Source organism: Natrix helvetica (genome assembly GCF_964273705.1).
Source record: "Natrix helvetica genome assembly, chromosome: 11".
Taxonomy (NCBI): domain Eukaryota; kingdom Metazoa; phylum Chordata; class Lepidosauria; order Squamata; family Natricidae; genus Natrix; species Natrix helvetica.
This window is the reverse complement of record NC_138562.1, coordinates 16,183,683-16,195,864: the sequence shown is the minus strand read 5'-3', so window position 1 is coordinate 16,195,864 and position 12,182 is coordinate 16,183,683.

Sequence of the window (12,182 nt, the reverse complement as noted above, 5' to 3'; positions counted from 1 at the left end):
TTATTCTCAAAATTCACGAAGATCAAATTATTCAAGTATTTCTAGAAAAAAGGTGAGCTATAGAAGCTTTTGTTTTAACATATGGGAGGCGGGGAGAAGAAGAACGAGTTTGGGATTTAAAGAAGTCTCAGCTAGGAACAAACAAAACCACCTGGATAATATGAACACTTTAGAAAGACAAAGACATGCTTCTCCTGTTTCATTTCCATAGCATTACAAAAATGTCCATATGATCAAGGTGAGAACCAACCTAGAACTAAGGAGACCTTTCCTGACAGTTAGGACAATGAATCAGTGCTCCCAGGCACCTTTTTCCATATGTGGTGGACAAGCAACGAGGCAAAAAGATATTGGAGAATGGTACACCTATGGCTGGGACAAATGGTGGGAGATCAAATCCTGTTCAAACCAGAATTTTTCTTCCTAGGTATAATTCCAGAGGGTATGTATAAGAAGGAGATGTTTTATTTAGCTATCCATGTATTGACAGCAATGCGAATAACCTATGCGCAGTATTGGGAAAAAAAGAAAGCATCCCATCAGAGTTAGACATCGTTAGAAAAATCTTGGCCAGCGTTGAAGCAGATAGGCTTACCCTAGAATTAAAAAAAATAAAGGGGAGTCAGAATATTAAGAAGTTTGGAAGAGATTTTTATTATCGGTATAAGACAAGGTGACAAGACTGGAACAAAATTGTAAATAATGTGATTGGATAGAAGGATAGATAATATACTAAACAGACTGACAGTTAATGGATGAGATTACGTGTATGGAATGTGATTATATGGCCATAATGGCTTCGCTGCACTATTTTAAATGCAATATATATATATATAAAGAAGAAGTTGTGAATGCTTCATCACTGGAGGCTTTTTCCTCTACCTGTCCTAACCGAAAGCCCTATCAATTGTGGAGCCGACTGGCGACAGGGAGCCGCAACAGAGGGATGAAAGAGCCACATGCGACTCTTTATGTGTTATGTGTTTAAGACCCTTGGCTTAAATTGCTAAAGAACACATAATATTTAAAAATCAGACATTCTTCCTTGAGCAAGGTAGAAGGACAAATGTTCCAACATTTCATTTGAGAACAACGGTATATTTCATGCAAATTGAAAAAGCCTGGGAAATGACGAAGCCACCATGATTTTCCTTCACCCAGAAATATGTATTTATTTTCCTTCTATCCTGCCTAAGATCAAGTGATATTAAGCAGGGTACCCTCCTTATGTTGCTAACTTTCACAGTGCTTTAAATTTAACATGGAAGCATTGTATTTTGGAGTTGGAAATAATCCCAGAACACTGTCTGGTTCAATTGTCTGCAAACCTGCACTACATTACAATATTCTAGACACTTAGTTGTTCAGCCTCTTCTTAAAAGTTCCAGAGATGGACAACACACATCTGTGGGTGGAGGGTCTCATCAAGGGAAAGTTTGCCCTTATGTTTGTGAAATCTAGCTGGTCATAATTTGTATTGTTATTTCTGTTCCTTGTTTCTATGGCAATGGAAAACACTTCCTGATCATCTTCATTTTGGAACTCTATTATTTGCCTGGGCATTTAAATCGTGGGTCCCTCTCCTTTGTTTTCTCCAGGCTGATCATCCCAAACAGGAGTGGGATCCAACCGGTTTAACAACTCAACAGAAGGCAGGTTGGTAGCCATTGTTTTTTCTGTAGTTCTGATTATCCTCTGAAGTCTGTCTCTGTCTTGTTTGGTTGCAGAGCCAAACCAGAAAGTTATAGAGGTGCTGATGACAGACTCATTTGCAAGAAAATAACCAAGCTCAGAAAACATCCAGGATCGACAGTCCTCCCCCTCCCTCTCTTTTAACACTGGTAATGTTACCCAGTTGGGTCATGAAACATCTGCAAGAAAACAAAGAGGCTCAGAGAGCACCAAGGCCTCCTCATTTCAACCCCAAGCAACAAATATTCTCCTTTATTGTCAAATTAGGGCTTCTGGCAGCTGTCTTAACTCCAAGCCACATTTCCAAGCCATGAATCCCCTATCTTAGGTCTGAAAGTCTGAAATTTTCTTTCTCTTATATTGGTGGAAGGAGAAGGACATTAATCCATCAAATGAGGAAAATTAAAATATTTTAGAAGAAACCAGGAGAGAGAGAAAATGAACTGGAGATACTGTATGGATAATTGACAGTTTTAAAACAGTTGAAAGGATGCTGTAGAAAGATAATGAGATTTTGCCACAGTTGAAGAGTTCTTTTCTCTGACTTTTTCATCAGCCCAAAAATAGGCAACATCAGAAGACATTTTTGAACCATCTGTTGGCCATGAAATAATAATGAAATGATTATAGGACAATAATCAGATTGCATATTTTAATCAGGTAAGGTGAGCAAAAGTATTCCAAGATATGTAACCGCTCTGAATAAATTTAGCAATCCATCTAAATAAATAGAGATATTTTTTTATGAAAAAAGAAAAACATTTCTTTTATCTTATGCAAGGAAACAAAGGCCAGTTCTCTGGATATTTTAAAACCACCCAACCTCCTTATTAGTATGCAAGTAATTAGGAGACAACAGACAAAAACAATGACTTCAAGAAAATAGGGAGGACTAGTAGTGCTACAACAATTTTGTGGTTCAGTAAAACTGTGATTATCATCTTCCCCCTAATTCGTTTCCTCTTGAACAAAAATGCCATGGAGGAATTATTTGCAAAAATGTTCAGGAGACCTTGAAATGAAAAGTGAGCTGGCTACATCAGCCTGGATCAAAGATTTTTCCCAAACTGGGTTTTTTTTCCCCTGTCAAGAAGATAACTATGCAGCCGGAATCAGTTGGATTTAGTTGTGATTGATTCCCACTGGATTACTGTATTTGGAGATCATAAATATGTCCGTTTGAAAGTTCTATTGTAAAAGATTAAGCCTGCCATGCACGCAGCCCCTTAATTGATCAAGCTTGAGTTAATTAAGCCATTTTGCACCTACAACCTCATCTTAAACGGTGGATTAAAGGCGGATGTTGTAACTTCAGTCTCAAACCATCTTTTCCTTTCACACGTGTCCCTGCTTTGCTTAACAGGCAGCCTGTTACTCAAACGCTCAATCATTATTTTACAACAGTTTGTTGGTATTAGACTGATTCCATAAAAAAGCATTTAAAAATGGTTTAGTAACATTACTGCTTCAGGAAATGCAGGCTATATTTAAGCAATTCATTAAATCCCCACAAGCAGAAGCCTTTCCTTGCATTAACAGTTGCCTCGTTAATGATTTTCGCTCCGCGAAAATTGCAATCCATCTGTCTCTACGCTTATCCCCTCCCAGCCAGTCTATGCATCTGATGAAGTAGCTCTCTTTTCTAACAAATCTTTAGTAAAGTGCCATGGAGAAGACTGGCCATTCACTTAATGCCAGGCTGATTGCTCGTCTGGTGGATTGAAACTTTCATATTAAATACAACACCGAAGAACTGGATTTTTGAAAAAATAATTTCTAACAGGCTTCAGAATACAGTGCTAAACTAATTAGCTGAACCTAACCATGTACAAGAGAGACGCGGTATCTCAGTGGCTAAGACACTGAGCTTGTCGATCAGAAAGGTCAGCAGTTTGGCAGTTCGAATCCCTAATACTGCATAACTGAGAGAGCTCCTGTTACTTTTCCCATCTTCTGCCAACCTAGCAGTTCAAAAGCATGTACAAATGCAAGTAGAAAAATAAGAACCACCTTTGGTGGGAAGGAAACATCGTTCCGTGCACCTTCGGCATTGAGTCATGCCAACCACATGACCACGGAGATGCCTTTGGACAGCGCTGGCTCTTCGTCTTTGAAACGGAGATAAGCATCGCCTCCTAGATTCGGGAATGTCTAGCACACATGGGCAAGGGGAACTTTTACATTTACCTTTAATCATGTACAAGTAGTTCTCGACTTATGACAACAATTGAGCCCAGAATTTCTGTTGCTAAGGGAGACAATTGTTCAGGGAGTTTGGGACCCATTTTATGACTTTTCTTGCCCCTTTTGTTAACTGAATCACTGCAGTTGTTACATCAGTAACATGGTTGTTGAGTAAATCTGGTTTCCCTCTTGACTTTGCTGGTCAGAAGGATACCAAAGGGCATGACATGACCCAAGAGTACTGCAATTGTCATATGAATCAGTTGCCAAGTGTCTGAATTGTGATGACTTGACTATGGGGATGTCACAAGTGTGAAAAACGGTCCTAAATCACTTTTTTTCAGTGCTGTTGTAACTATGAAGTTGTCACTAAATGAAGATGTCAGTAAATGAAGTTCATCACTTAATGAAGTTGTCAACGAATGAAGCTGTCACTAACTCAACTGTTGTAAATTGAGGTCTCCTTCATTACTCCAAAATGAAGTAATATGTAGTCTAGCTTTCTGTTCTTCTTTCTTTTCTTATGCAGCTTTCCAATTCTCAGCCTGGGAAAAAAACTTTGAAGTTTAGGCAAGATTGACAGCAAACTGTTTTTCAATTCAAGTAGCCACAACACAGCAGAAAACCTGCCATTTGATTTTCTGTCTGATATGACATGTTCCTGCTGTTTTCTGAAGGGCTGCCACAAACTCTTGAACATGTTTGTTGTCTAATTTGTTTCACAAGTCAAGCTCATAAGTTCCTGGTAGAATTTCTTCTGAAACTGAAACATTCTTCACTGTCCAGCCTTAGCTGATTGGGAAAGATTGGAGCCGGTTACTAGCAGGGGGAATATCACTAGGGAATTCCAGAGTTGTGGGCTAGGCTAAAAAGTAAACAAAACAAACAAAATCCTGAAAGAGCAAAAAGTCAATGATTTTGATATTATTATTGCTGTTGCAAAAGAAAAAAGAAAAATATTGTGTGGTGGCCTAGAGGTGAAGACATTTGTCTCCCACTCAAAAGTTTGATAGTTGAATCCTAGGTATCGGCAGATGTTTCTCTATCAGAGGTGAAAAGAAAAAAAATACTTGCTGTGAACTCCATGTAGGCATCAGGAAGGGCATCCAGCCAGTAAATGCTCAGCTCCATTCAGTTGCTCCAACTCCAGCCTGAATAAAGGGATTAAATGGCTGTAAAAAGGAGAAATATCAATAAGGAAAGAAAATATATATCTGCTGTGAACTCCATGTAGGAATCAGGAAGGGCATCCAGCCAGTAAATGCTCATCTCTATTCAGTTGCCCCAACTCCAGTCCGAATAAAGGGATTAAGTGGACATAAAAATGAGAAATATCAATATGCAAAGAAAAGAAATCTGCTGTGAACTCCATGTAGGCATCACAAAGGGAATCCAGCCAGTAAATGCTAAGCTCCATTCAGTTGTTCCAACTCCAGCCTGAATAAAAGGATTAAATGGTCCGAAAAAGGGGAAAAAATGCTACACTGATAATAAGTTCGTAAACTCCCTGAGTAGAGTTTAGTTGGAATGAGACCTTTATAGCTTTTAAAGTGCAGAAAATCCAAGTTAAAAGTTGATGGGATCTATATCCAGATTAAATTAAGATCCAAAGCACTCCATAGAAGGATGCTAATTAAAGCGTCCCAAATAGATGGATGACTAGCTTACGCTTGAGATCCCAATGAAGAGGACTCCATATCTTGTGTTGATAAAAAAAAATCTACCATCAAATTACTCTTACTTTTAAAAAGAACCCGCTTTCTTGGAAGATTGAGCAGCAATTTACCGTAGGTCCATCATTCCATATCTTATGTAGTGGGAGGATAAAGATCACGGAATGACATTCTGCTTATATGGATTTAAGGCTGTTCAAGATTTCATGTATCAGAAAGCTAAATCAACTTAATATGGGGGGAGGGATAAACCATGTAATAAATCCAAGACAGATCTCTTCTTATTAATATCAAGTAACAAACAAATAAATAACTCAAACATGAAGCAAACTGTATGCATTTGCATAAAATATATTTGACTCTTGGAGCGGCAGGATGGCCTAGAGGTGAAGACACATGCCTTCCACCTGGAAGGTTGAGAGTTCAATTCTAGGAAGCAGCAGAGGTTTTTCTCTCAGGGTACAAAGGGGAAACATCTGCTACTAGCTCCGCATAGGCATCAGGAAGGGCATCCAGCCAGTAAATGTTGAGCTCCATTTAGTCGCCATAACTCTAACCCAAATAAAGAGATTAAAGGGTCATAAAAAGAAAAAAAATACAGTAACTGAGGAATAAGGGTAAGTATGGTAGGGATATAAGAAAAAGCTCTGGTAGATCAAGTCAAAACATTCTTTTATTCTAGCATTTGGCTTCTCACAATGTTCTGATTGCTCCAGACAACCTTTTAAGATTGCTGTCTTTATACCGTATTTTTCGGAGTTTAAGACGCACCGGAGTATAAGACGCACCAAGGCTGTGAAGATTAAATTAAAATTAACTTTAAAAAAGGTTTTGCACTCTGCAAACTTCCCAAAAATGGCCTGTTTTTCATGAAAATGGGACTGTTTTCTTTTTTTAAAAAGACATCAATGGCCTTTAGGGGGCTTGCAGAGTGTTCCTGGTGGGGTGCCCCCCCAAAATGAGAAAAAAAACGGCACATTTTTTGTGAAAAGAGGCCCGTTTTTTGTCAAAAATATTGCATGCATAGCCTTTAGGAGGCTTATAGAGTAATCCTGATCGCTGGGGGGGGGAGGGGGAAAAATTGAGCAAGAAACGGCCCATTTTTCACTCATTTCTGCCTTCCCCAGCCCCCAGGAGCTCTCTGGAAGCCTCCTACAGGGTCTGCATGGCCATTTTTGGTGAAGGGGGTAGGGTTTCAGGAGGCAAAAAAATGCTGTAATCAGTGTTTAAGATGCCCCCAGGGAAAAAAGTATGTCTTATACTCTGAAAAATACGTTAGTTCATGATCTGGAAACACTTTAGATCTCTTTCACTTATGGCTATATGCTTGCAACATCTCCGCCCATGCTTTTGCTTCAGTCAACCAAAATTAACAAGAAGCCACGTTAGATTAGGAGAGAGAGAGAGAGAGAGAGAGAGGGAGAGAGAGAGAGAGAGAGAGAGAGAGGGAGGGAGGGAGGGAGGGAGAGGGAGGGAGGGAGGGAGGGAGGGAGGGAGAGAGAGAGAGAGAGAGAGAGAGAGAGAGAGAGAGAGAGAGAAGAGGACCAATATAATTTCACACTTTGACCTGAATGAACTGAACCAATCTTTGGTTTTTGCCTCTAATTCCCAACATTTGCCTTTTCATTTTTAACGATTGGCAGAGCCATCATAGACCGCACAAAAAAAAGCCAAGATCACTTTGGAGTGAAGTGACACAATCAACTTATAATTGACTAATCCCATTTTAGAAGGCAATAGTCTGGCATTAAGAGATTCTCACAATTAACCTTGTACTCAGACCTGACCGGCCTTGCACCTTTCAGCTGAAGTTTCACCATCAACACCCGCATACACAGAGAGAGAGACATCACTCAACACTAACGTAGTGCAAGGAAGAAAATGGGGAGAAATTTTTAACAAGGGTTTACTAATATGAAGATGGCTTCTGTGCAGGGGAAAAGGAAGGCCAAGAGACGAAATGTGGCTTATGCTGAGACAGAGGATACAAGAGCAGTATTTGCATAATGAATAACAGAGTTGGAAGGGACCTTGGAGGTCTTCCAGTCCAACCCATTGCTTAGGCAGGAAACCCCATGCCCTTTCAGACAAATGGTTGTTCAATCTCTTCTTAAAAACCTCCAGTGATGGAGTACCCACAACTTTTGGAGGCAAGTCGTTCCACTGATTAATTGTTCTAACAGTCAGGAAATTTCTTCTTAGTTCTAGGTTGGTTCTCTCCTTGATGAGTTTCCATCCATTACTTCTTGTCTTGCCTTCCGATGCTTTGGAGAATAGCTTGACCCCCCCTCATCTTCTGGCAGAGTCTTAGATATTGGAACATGGCTATCTCTGCAATGATAATGATGTCACTGCCGGTGTCTTAGCATCCTGGCATCCTTGCATTTTGCCACAGTTCTTACAGCAAGCTCAACAGCCCCTTGTGCATTGCGAGACAAATGCTTCGCCCTCTGTCTTTAAGCTTTCTATGCATTTTGGTGGATGCATGCCCCAGAGGTACTTGTCCCTTTCATTACTCTTCATCAAATGTTACATTTTCGAATCAAATTAAATCTAATTAAATCAAATCAATCTTCATTGTGGTCATTACCCAGGACAAAATGCAACATGTTGTGAATGTGTTCACTATATTCTTTCTGCTTCATATATTTAAATATAGAGCCACTGGGTTTTTTTTTGTTGTTGTTGTTGTTGCCCTGGAGGGTAATACTAGAATAAGCTGATGGAAAGTTAGATGAAGTAAAGTTAGATGAAGTAGATGCTGACAAACATTAAGTGATTATTTGATAGTAATTCTCTGCCTTGGAAGGTGATGGATTCAACTTTATGGGCACTGTATAAGTATCTTGCTTATAGACATAAGAACTACAGTTTCCCTGGCAGGGCGCCCGATAGAGATAAGCAAAGACAAATGAATACAGAGAAACTGAAGCAGGAAAAGATGTGGGGGCCTTGATGCTTTCTGGTGGATTTCTTGCAGATGTTTCATTACCAAACTACTGTAGGTAACATTATGAGATATGGTGGTGATGCTACCTAGTTCCATAATGGAATGTCTGCAAGAAAACCACCAAGCTCAGAGATCACCAAGGATCCTACAGTTGATCACTGTCTTGATTGGTCCTAAGTGAACAGAGCTACAACTGTTATTGTCTATTACAGGAAAAGATCTTACAAATGGGGATAACAGCTGCCAGAGAAGTAAGGAGAGCAAATGATGATGTTTATCACAATGCTAAGTGCAAATAGGAGGGTGGGATGGCTCAGCAATTTAAACACTGGGCTTGTCAGCTGGAAAGTTAACAGCCTGGGTTCGAGACCTGAGCGCTGCATGAAGGGGTGAGCTCCCATTACTCACCCCCAGCTCTTGCCAACCTTAGATTGCAGTACTGCAAGCTAAGTCACTGCTCACTTCTGGAGTTCGATCCTGACCGGCTCAAGGTTGACTCAGCCTTCTGTCCTTCCGAGGTCAGTAAAATGAGGACTCAGATTGTTGGGGCCAATATGCTGACTCTGTAAAGGATGCTGACTCTGTATGCTGGGGCTGTAAAGCCCTGTGAAGCAATATACAAGGCTATAAGTCTGAGTGATATTGCTATCACTGCAACAGGAAGGTTCCCATATTTTCATGCTGGCCACGTGATGATGTAAGCATCTCTCAGACCACACATCCTTCCTTGGCTGAGAATTGGAGATGAGTACTGCCATCCATCAGTCGGTCACCACTGGACAGAGGAAACCTTTAAACCATGTGCAAATATACGGTCAGTTTGGTGTAGAGGTTGAAGTATAGGCTAGAAACCAGGAGACCACGAGGTCTGGCTCTGCCTTGGGATAAATCAAACTGGGTAACCTTGGGCCAATTACTCTCTCTCTCTCTCATCCCTGGAAAGAAAGCAAGGACAAGCTGTTTTTGAAAATGTTGCCAGGGAAACAGCAGGGATTTGGTCTTGTGGTGACCAGGTGTCAGGGTTGACTTGCTGGGCTACAGTAACAGCAGCCTTACATCAACCGGAAGGTCTTCTGAAATCTTGCCAAGAAAACTGCACGGATTTGTCTGGGCAGTTGCCAGGAGTCAACAACGACTCGAAAGCACGCACACACAGAGGCACCAACATACTCACATCTACTATAGTGCGAGAATAAAACCGGGTCCTTTCCACAAGGACCACCCCTCAGGGCCGTGGGGTCATTTTGAAGTCCTTGTGGCTTTGTCCACCTGCAAAACAATCTCAACCAAAGCCATCCCTATGAACTATCCGCTCTCACAGAGAGGGTCTCCTCCAGGTGCCATCTGCCAAGCAGTGCCAGTAGAGCCTTCTCTGTGATGGGCCCAACCCTCTGGAATGACCTCCCTCCCGATATTAGAATTACCGATGACCTCCGCTCCTTCCGACAGAAGCTCAAGACTCACCTGTTCCGACTAGCTGGCTTAGCTGATTGACAGTTCCATCTTCCACCTCCTGGCAAACATTTTATTGGGGAATTTTTAAGGGTATTTTAATATTTGTATTTTAACTAAGAATTGTACAGTATATTTTTTACCTCCTCCGTCTACGTCCACGTCTATGTCTATGTCTATGTTCATGTCTATGTATTTGTATATGGTTTTTTAAAACATGACTGTACACCGCCCCGAGTCCTGCCTAGGAAAGGGTGCGGTCTAGAAATAAAAGTTATTATTATTTTATTATGCTTACTTCTGTTTTGTTTCTTGGTTGCCATTCAGGGGTGGAGGGGACTCAGGAATGCAGTGCCTCAGCCAGCTAGCCATAAAATCTACCAGCTAGTGTGAGAACCAAGGTCAGGTCAACAGAACCTGTTGAAGTTGACCAGGAAGCTACATCTGGTCTGACTGGCAGTGGTGAGATTCAACTGATGTAACAACCGGTTTGCTGAGTGTTTGGGTCGTACTTACATTCTACTGCAGCCCCGGTGAGTAAAACAGCTGAGGCGTGGCAATCCACTCTGCCACGCCTATCAGCTGGGCTTCAAACAAAGGAAATATAGGACAGACTAGCGCAGGGGTGGGAGGGTGGGGCAAACTGATTGCCGGAACTACTGATTTGCGCGAACCAGTTCCGAACTGGCTGAACCCCACCCCAGCTGATTGGCTCATGTGACCCTAGGGACAAAAGAGGGTGGGAAGATCTTATTCTTATAACTACCCCTGCGCATGGGAATAATTCAGAGCTAGCTTCACCTTTTTAAGTGCTGATAGGATGTACTCAATGAAAGATCTCTTCAACCTGAACAAAGTGTCAGAGTCCCGACTTCTCTGAGTTCATTCCTCGGAAGGATGACAGCCTTGTTACAATCACCAGCTTTGTTGGATTGAGTTTAGAGTGACCTGATTAAGGCAGCAATTGGGAATCGGCATATCCAGATTAAAGTCTCCGCCTAACCGTGGAGCTACTGTGTTTCCCTGAAAATAAGACAGGGTCTTACTTTCTTTTGATCCCTGAAATAAGCGCTTGGCCTTATTTTCGGGAAGGTCTTATTATTTTTGAGGTGCAGGAGGCAGCGAGCGTGGTCACCTCACGGCTGCTGCTGTGTAGCAATAGTTTCAAGGAGGGCTTATTTTGGGGGGAGGGCTTATTTTCGCGCATGCACTCAAAAGTCCAATTGGGTTTATTATCTGGGGAGGTCTTATTTTCAGGAAAACGGGGTAAATAAGGCTGACTTCTCTTACATTTCAACCAGACTCACTGAGCTGCTATTCGGAGAATAATATCAAGAAGCCCCTTACAGACTTCCCATATTTTTTAAAAGTAAAGTAGCTTGCAGTACTGCATTCTTACCACTGCGCAACCAAAGCTCTGTTGCAAGCATGCACATGCAAATAGATAAATAGGTGCCCCTTATGGGATGGTAACAGCATTCCATGCACCTCGGCATAGGTTGCCCACACGAAGCCTTCTCAGATAATGCTTGCTCCCTCAGCAAATCGCACTTTTAAATAAAAAAAAAAAAATTACAAATATCATGGTATGCAAATTGTAATTGATGGGTTTCTCTATTTGGTGAAACGAGGCGATTTTGATTTCCTGGAGACATTATCGCTAAACAAGTCGCAGCTTAGTGGGATGCCTGGATCTCTATCGGAGAACAAAACTGTCTTGATTGGTCCTAAGTGAACCTTAACCGTGATAAATGTTAGAATTGCAGGCGAAGTCAGCTATGCTTTCTCTTCAAAAGGAATGCCCTGGAATTCATCGCCACATGAGGAAGCATGGAGCCCCTCCGCAGTTCCATCGTCACCACTTCCTTTGTCTCAGAGATTTATGCGCTAGAACATTTCTCTGAGATTCTCACATTCTTTTCCCTTTAAATAAAGCTCAGGCTTTCCCCCCCCCCCCCAATGTTGCCGGATGAAACGCTGGGCGGCCCTACAAGGAAGAGCCCGAGAGATCTACAAGAGGCTGACCTTCACTTTGACGCCATGCTAAGCAGCTTGTCTCCTTTCATGTGCTTTTACATGGCTCAATGCTAATCACTTTGAGACATTTCTGGGAGAGTCTTGAAGGACCCCAAGGATCTGAAGGCATATAGGCTGCATAGCAATAGCACTTAGACTTATATACCACTTCATAGTGCTTTCACAGCCCTCTCTAAGCTGTTTACAGAGTCAAT